This window comes from Varanus komodoensis, unplaced genomic scaffold (genome assembly GCF_004798865.1).
Source record: "Varanus komodoensis strain SLA01 unplaced genomic scaffold, ASM479886v1 scaffold4, whole genome shotgun sequence".
NCBI classification, from domain to species: Eukaryota; Metazoa; Chordata; class Lepidosauria; order Squamata; family Varanidae; genus Varanus; species Varanus komodoensis.
Window position 1 is genome coordinate 39,021,765 of NW_025335941.1, and position 8,788 is coordinate 39,030,552.

At 39.1% G+C, this 8,788-nt stretch overlaps 1 protein-coding gene across 1 annotated transcript in view; it reads left to right on the forward strand.

Annotated features, from left to right (window-relative positions):
- Window positions 1–8,788, forward strand: part of GAP43 (growth associated protein 43) — a gene marked incomplete at its 5' end in the record, with an annotated part of 41,719 nt that overhangs the window by 804 nt on the left and 32,127 nt on the right. The gene's annotated exons all lie outside the window — the stretch shown is intronic.

Genomic DNA, 8,788 nt, shown 5'->3' on the forward strand with positions numbered 1-8,788 from the left:
ACTGTGCACTCTTTGTGGCCAACAAGGGATTTTGCTGTGCAGCTGTCCCCTGAAAACTCTAAGGAGCTTTCATTCTTAATGAAAATAACTTGTTTTCAAACTCTGTGAGATCACAGTGTTTATTTACTTATTACACTTCTATACCTCCCAAAAGGCAATGTTCTCTGGGTGGTTCAAGGCAATTAAAAACAAAAAGGTTTAAAACTACAGTTTAAAGTAAAGATAGTGACCAAATAAAACATAGCAGCAAAGCAAAATTTTAAATCCTCTTCCTCCTCCTCCTGTAACAGATTTAAAACAATAGAAACTAGAGAATTAAGAAGCCCTTAATAAGTTCTAGCCTTTTTGGGAAGCACATTTCATGGTGCCACAACATAAAAATATTTTTCTTAGTAGCTGCTACACACTTCAAATCCTTTAATGTGGGCTCCCAGAGAAGGGCTGCTGAAACCAATCTTAGGGCCTGGGCAGTTGTGTATGGGAAAAGGAAGCCATTTAGGTTTTGAATGTCAATAGCAGCAATTTGAATCAGGCCAGTACATGTACATCCAGGGCAGATGAAACAGAGAGGCATAATATGATCATATTGGCCAGTGCCCATTAACAGTCTTGCTGCCCTTGTTCAGACTAGCTGATGTTTCTAGATTATTTTCAAAGACAGGCCCATTTATAAGGTATTGCAGTAATTCAGATGGGTGGTTACCAGAGCATGGATAACCTTCTGCCCTGTTAAGGACAGAGTGTATATCAGCTGATGAAAGAGGCTCCAGGCTACCAAATCCATCTCTGCTTCTAGTGACAATGCTGGATCCCAAAACACCACTCTGAACCCACTCCATAGTGGGAGTACAACCCCTTTCAGATTGGGTTAAAATGATGATCATTTGGGCAGATGATGACCCACTAATAGCACCTCTGTCTTTTCTGGACTGAACCTCAGTTTATCAGCCTTCATCCAGTCTATGCACCAAGCACACCCTGCCTCACCTAGATTTGATGAAAAAGAGAGGTAGAATTGGGCATCATCTACATACTGGTGGCACTTCAGTCCACATCACAGGAAACTTCCCTTAGTGGATGTTGATAGAATAGATCCCTGTGAATCTCCCTAGAATAATTGCAAAGGGATGGAGGAATATTTCCCAGTACCACCATTTCAAATTGGCTGTAGGAGCTCAACCACTGTAACACAGCTCAGATAGCCTACCATAGTCAATGGTATCAAAACCTTTAGAGTAATCCAAGAAAATCAATATGGTCATACTCCTCCTGGCCTTCCCTCAGCAAATATCATCCTACAGTTGGCCATTTTTGCCCTTGAGGATAGCACAATCTGAAAAATTTACCATTGCTCAAATAATAGACTTTGTCAAAATAGTGGCATCAAGGCCAGCTGAAGGTTTAAGAGCAAATGGGCAGTGAGGCAGGGCAAAAAACATGGCTTTATAGGAATCCTGAAAGGGTTCAAAACCTGAAAGTATCATGGGATCTGCACCAGAAACTGGACCCCCTGGTTGTTCTTTCTCCCCAGAGAAAGTTTTGCAGTTTTGGGGCAAGGTGTGGATTGTAGAGCTAGGTACCTCTAACATATTCCTTCACAGCAAACTAGCTTCAAGTGGAACAGTCATTCTGGAAAACTAGCCTAAAGATCAATATAGATGTATAGAATAAATACAGAGTTAGAGACCACTCAGCCTATGTTTGTGGCCTATTTATTTGTAAATACCTATGCAATTTTTGAGGCCCATTGGGCAAGACAGCTTCAATGGGCCACTCACCTTCAGTTTAGCCATCCAGCTCTCACAAGCCATGTTGCCTGTTGGTCTCCTCCTCACCACTACCACTTGGTTGCTAGTCAAAGATGCAGGCCCTGGCCTTTACTGCTCTTCTGTCAGACCACCACAGGTGTCTAGGTCAGAACACGAGGAGGTTGAACAAGCAAGTTACAAAAGTGTAAAGAAAAGGTAGTTTGTGGTCTCTTGCACGTGGTCCCTCAGAAGGTGCCTGAGTATGCAGACTGGTGATACTGACATCAGCAGAGGGTCAGTGTCACAGTGTTTGGGAGAATGAAAAGTGGTAAGCAGTAAATGTCTGAAGTATCAGTTGGGAAGAGCAGCCAAACGGAAACCTACTCATTCTCCTTGGTTCATACCATTTTTGGGTTTAATTCCAAAATGACTTCATTGGAGAGGGGCCAGAGATGATCTTGAATCAGCTTTCGCCAAATGGGTCTGTAAATCTCATGAGAAAGCCGTGTCTCTTCTAGTCATAAAGCTAGTAATCTGAAATGTTGAGTGAGATGGACTGAATAAGCAAGGACACACAGGTTGTATGTATAATAAACCTTATAATTCTGGTTGCCAAAAGCAATTTATTTTGAGCAGAAATTAGAATTTGCTTGATTTGTGGAAGTAAAAGGAACAGGTGTCAGGAAAGGGTGGTAGAGAAAACACTTAGGGCATCTGTAGTCAATTGGCATGATGAAAGAGGTTGCAATAGCCATTTATTCCAGCATACTCCCATTAAACTCAGTTGAACTGTGCCAGAGCGAATGGGTTGTGCAACATGGCCCATGAGGAGAAATAGGTCCAGGTGGCTTATCCTCAACTATGGCAAACATTGCATAAACCACCTCTGGTTGCTATATCCCATTGTTGTACTTTTCTGAATCAGCCAATGGAGAGCAAGAGACATCTACTGTAGTAATGCAAATGGTATCATGTGCAAGACAGTCCTCATGGCTCTGGTATACTGCACATCAGTTATGATTGTCTGGAATTTGAAAGTGCAGCATGATGCATAAATAATGCACAGTGGTGTAATGGAATTTCCTATACAGTGGCCGAAAGGACTTAGGGAGACATATTCCCTGCTTAAAGTTGCCACTGAACTTCTCCTGCCTTAAAAATTACCTTGAATGACGTTTTCAGCAGAATAGCTAAAATAAATAAGAACAAAGCCATAAACACAAGCTGATCTCAAATAGTTCAGTAAACTGACTGTCTAATTGGTCAAAAGTGAGAAGTGATTCACAAAAAGAGCCTACAAAAAGTGAAGATTTGACAGAAACAGAGGGTAATTTGGAGGATTTTTTTAGATTCAGTACTTTATAATCTCTTATATTGCAAACTGTGAATAGCGCAGATACCAGTTTGGAGACCTTGCTCCAGTTTGTGTAGCTGGTTTAGCTAGACTATGAATGCAGTTATTGAATTAGGGATGGGGGAGAAATTCATTTTAGTTCAAACCTACTCAACTTCTACTTTCAAAGCAATATTTGGAACAAAAAGAAATTATTTCATATTTATACTTGCCCAAAATTTATGATTCTGGTCTCCAATCAAGACTGTATAAAAGCGTATATTGGTTAAAATGTATGAAAGTGCATTATATTAAGGAAGATTGCTTACAAAAATATGAAAATTAGGCATATTTTGGGTATAATGTCTATATTTTATAGATAATGTATGTACATTTTTCTACATACATTATCTATAAAATGCAGATGCATTTTCATGCAGATAATTTTTTAAAAACTAGAAACTGATGGAAAAGCAGTATGAAATTAATTGCAAAAAATGAATTAGAAACTTAGAGAAACCAACACTGAAAGATTTGTCTGTCCCTAAAGTGAATCTATACCTTTACAAAGTTTCCATTGAATAGTGATCAAATGAGGAGTATGTTTCTCCTTCTTTACTATCTTCATCTTCTGGTTGATCGTAGCAAATCAGGGGAAAGTCAACATAATGTGTGGTAGGACTGATTATATTAAAACACACTGTAGTGGAGAATTGATTAAACTGGTTGAGCTATTAGTGGAAAATTGATTTTTTCCCCCAGAATGAAGCTGAACAAAAAATTATATTTGCTTAGTTTAACTGGCACTAAACTAACATGGGATAAAAAAATTCATTGAATTATGAAACAAAGACACAAAATTTTTTCTGCCTTCTCTGACAATGCAACCCGATGGGCCACTTGGGCATGCAGTATTTTTGAATGGCTCTATTGGGCAACCACTCATTTCTGCACATCTTCCTGTTGACTGTGCACTGTAGCATGGAGAACTGGAGAGCAGTTCAATAGTTTTATTAAACCAGTAACTCATAGGATTGGCATTAGAGGGAGTAAAACAAGGACCATAAGTCCTCTCTACTGGGTTATGTGATGAGTGGTAGCTACACCTAATCTCCCTTTAACCTTCTGCAGATCATATACCACTGTAGGGTAAAAGTAGAAGAATGAATGATTCCAACATAGTTTGTGATCTTTCAGCCTTTCAAGCCTAGCCACTCACTTTGAACAGCTTTTCTAACGTTCCACAGTTTTACTTCAAGCAGAGCTACGCAGTTACTGCAGCTTCAAAGTTAAGAGAGTAGCAATTTAGCTTCACTGAAGACCCATTCAGCTGGGTCTTAATGGAAGCACTATTTGGTACCTCTTGCCTCCACTGTCCAGCTTTGTGTAGGTTAGCTCCCACCTTACTTTGAGATGCATGGATATCTCTTTCCCCAGTACCCTCATCACTGAATGCTCCAGCTTTCACTACTCATCACAGATCACCTTACCTTTACTTCTTTGCCATTGTGGTAGTAGTTGTCTCCCTCCAGCAGTCTCTTCTTCACAATAGAGTTTTCATTTAAAAAGGTCATCGAAGTTCTATAGTTGCTTGAAAGCTCATGACTCATTTATCTGTTCAGCATGGTGGAAGGAGAATAAGTTTGAGATGTTGGGATACAGAAGCATTTCTGTGCTTCCTCTCAAAGGGGATCATAGTTTTGTGCGTGCACTCTATTGGTGTTTTGTGCACACTTCATGGGAGTGCACACACACAATCAAGAGTTTCTCTACCAGCACCTGTTCATCCAGGCCAGGACTGACTCTACAAGTCAGGGACTTCTTGCTAAGGAAGAAATGAACACTTGGCAAGACTGTGGAAATGACTGAAAATAAAATTATTCTATAGAACTGTAGCCCAGGTTCTTCCTTCACCATAAAAGATACTGCCTTGGTCTGATGCCTTGGGCCTGTTTTTCAGCCTAGCTAAGGCTGGTGGGGGAGTGATGGGCAAGGGAAAGAAGTCTCAGCAACAGGGGGTGTTTGCATTAGCAAGGTGAGGAGGACACTGCTTAACTGCTTCTTCAGCAGGCTATGAGCAGAACTTTATTTACCTTGAAAATGCTCAGCTTGACCATTTGTATTTTTAAGCAGTACAGTTCCTTTCCCTTCCTTGTTCATTAAGCTGAAGACATGTGATGGAATCTCTCATGCATTAGTGTAGAAGAGGCAAGAAAGCACTGTGAACCCTTTCCCAGAAAGCACAAGGACTTGGATTGTGACAAGTGGAACTTGAGCTTTTGTAGGATTTCCCCCAAAGTTCATGGAGAGCCCTGGCTCTTCCTTTAAAAATCGTTGACATTATCAATTTAATGAGTGAAGGCTGGCACTGCAATTTGGTACTGGAAGACTGCCAATAAATAAATAAATCCAATTGGCTCTCATCCAGTATTTTTGCTTGGCTAATTTCCAAGGCATACTTGGCTACCGCTATTACAAAAAATAAATGCGTGTTGGACTCAATTTTTCTTTTTGGCAGCAGTGTTCACCTGGAGTGGACATTACTACAGATATTGCCTCAATCTTCTAATCTAAGGATATGATCTCATGGGTGACATTGACAGTGGATGACTCCTTTTATTCATCTTTTCTATGAGTAACTATGATGTCATGTGAAAAGGGACAGAATGAAGGACATGTACAGTCTATCCAATTACAGTGATTATGAAGGTACTTCTACTACTGCTTGTTCTGCTGCTCCTTCTGCTCTTTTCGTTAATTAATCTTACTTTACTGAGCATTTCCACTAGGACTCATGATACTTTACATTGAATGGCACTGTGCTATACATATGTAGAGGGAAAAGTGTCCTATAACTCCTAGCAGTGGGGAAATCTGGAAGATGTTTGACATTTTCTGTCTAAGCATGTCCAGGATTGTTCCCTAAGTTAGTAAGTTTTTCAAGATGGTGTTTTTTGACTCATTCTGGAGAAAGGGCCAAATTGTTTGCTAAAGTTATTTACTTCTGAAGAATTTTACAAGGCCTACACTGTGTTAGCTCCAGTATAGAGCATAGCTGACACTCAAGGAACTTATATTTTACATTAGGAGGACAAGAATTTGCTAGGGAAAGTCAGCAATTGATAAAATATAAAGATTCAGGTACCATTGGAAAAACAGAGAAGATATTGTTCTTTTAGAGGAATAACTCTCCAAGAGGGATTTGGAGGAAGAAAATGAAGGTGAGAACTTGAAAAATATTTTTATTTATGAAATAATGTGGGAGTACTTACAAGTTTGTGTTTCTTGACACTGCCCCCTACCCATTTCCAGGTCTTTAAGGCATTCATATCCCAGAAGTCTACGGATGGTTTCCTTTTATTCTCCTGTCAATTCACCAGAGAATTCACTTTCCATAGATAGTTCCCATAATGCTTAAAAAGCTCAGATTTATTTGAAATATTGGAGTATTACTTGTGCATCTAGGAATGCCTAAGGGAAGTGTCACTTGTTCTGTAAAATAATGTACAGAGAAACCTAGATCTGAGAATTAGACTATGTGGCCTTTATATCAGACTATTAAAAAGCAGCGTGTAAGTGCTATCACACTGAGCAAATTTCATGCTTATTTCCATTTCACTTGCATCAATCCAGGGATCTATGCTACGATTTCTATTAAGTGAGCAAACACTGGCTCCCTTGTGACAGTAATGGAAGGATTAACTATAATATGCAGTGTAGCTATGCACTGTTATTTTCTTTCTCACAAGCTCTTTATAGTAATAGCTGTGCAGGTACCTGCTCTTTAAATCCATGCAGACCTTCTCGTGCGTTAATTTTTTAGTAACTCACATCCAATGTGATTTTCATTCTTATTGACAACTCTCCTTCTTCATCCCTATTTATTTCTTCTTTAAAAGTTAGCTCTGAATGCTTTGTCAGAACTTCTTTTCCTCACACCTATTATATTTCTTCCTTGTGACCAAGAGACCAACTTTACAGATGACAGTCCTCTATTGGATGGGCTGGGCAGTCCAAGACTGATTTAAAGTCCAAGAACAGGAAGGAGAACCGGAGGTTTCTGAAAGTTGTCCATTAGATTCTGGACAGCAGGCATATAGGTCACCGGGTCAGTTTTCTAGACTATTCTGAGATGTCTTGCAATTTTATTTGAACTGAAGATAGTATTTCTAAATTTATACCCATATGTTATATCCAAATGTTATACAAATGGCAACCTTTTTTGTTCTCTTTTGGTGATCCTCTCCTCTAATGTATAAATTAATTTCCACCCTATCAAAGAGTGACAAAAGTATTCCTTGCAGATAGTATGCTTAGGATGTTTGGCAGGTGGACTTCCTTAGCTACATGCTGACTGTTTTAAAGGAAGTCATAAGCCTCCCATCTACTCTGCTTCTCCCTTGATTTATTTTTGGAAGGAGAGAGAGCTAGAACTCCTATACACCTGGCATTCTTCTTATTACTCAGTGTGGTGCATAAATTATCAGTTTCTTGCCTTCTGAAAATTATTAGGACTTGAAGGCAATGGAAAACTTCTGTCGTTGTTGACCTTTTTAAAATTAGCTTCCATAGTTTGTCCCCAGCAAGGAACTAAAAATGTACGGCGCTACTTCATGGATCTTGACCTATTTTGTCTTGGTGCCCACTGCCTTTTTAGGTGTCAACTTAAGCCAGCTTTAATCTATCTGGCATTTTAAGCATTTGCATTTTAAACAGTATAAATAATGTTTCAGTGTTGCTTTAGTTCATATTTGTGTGTACCCTCTGTTTCTTGATTTTAATTGTTTAATTGTTTAAATCTGTTTTGATAAACATAATGAAAGGTTATGTCAAACTTCATCAGCCTGTAGGCAGCAATCAGCTTTGAAGATGCTCTTAATCCCACTGGTGCCTGGATCAAAAAGCAAAAAAGGCTGGGGCCAAAAGACCAGCAGAGTTAAAAGTTCTTGCATTTCAGACTTTTAGAATTGCAGGGGTGGGGGAACTACAGAAGAATTTGCATTTGGCCAAGGGGCCTGAGATTCAGCAGCCCACCTTAAATAAATGATATATGAATAGTGTCAGACTGTACTATTAGTTATATGTTAACCGTGTGATCCTAAGCATGCTTCCTTAGAAATAAATCCCAATGAGTTCAGTTAGGAGTACTCAGTAGTAACTGTCCTTAGCGCTGTAGCTTAAATAGGTTTTATTTTAAAAAGCACATCTCTCATCCACCAGATCATCATCAGAGGAAAACACATACCTATTATATCCTTCTTGTTCCAAAAGGTCTTTCTTATACTTCAAAACTAATGCCTGTTGTGGGAAGTGTTGTGGCCAAACAGATTGAATAAAAAGATAGATTTTTCTATAAGAGAAACAGTAAATGTTGCTTGCATTCACATTCCTGTTCAAGAGCTAGCTGGCTAGAGGTTGATTTCCTTATAAGTACCTGTATATTAGTTGCAATCCTGCACTGGAGCCAGCTTCAAACATATTCCTCTTTGATCATCTGATTCGATCTTTTCAAGATCTAGGGAATCTGGAACTCTTTCAAGCACAGTCTGAAAAATTTGGCAGAGCCCACTGAAATATCTCACCACCACCTTTAATGGAAGAAAGTGCAAACAAAGCAAAACAAACAGAGACAACAACAAAAAGTACCTGTGTTAGTATTTAGCTCCTGTATTCTAAGTGGGCTTATACTGACTGTTTTCACACAACA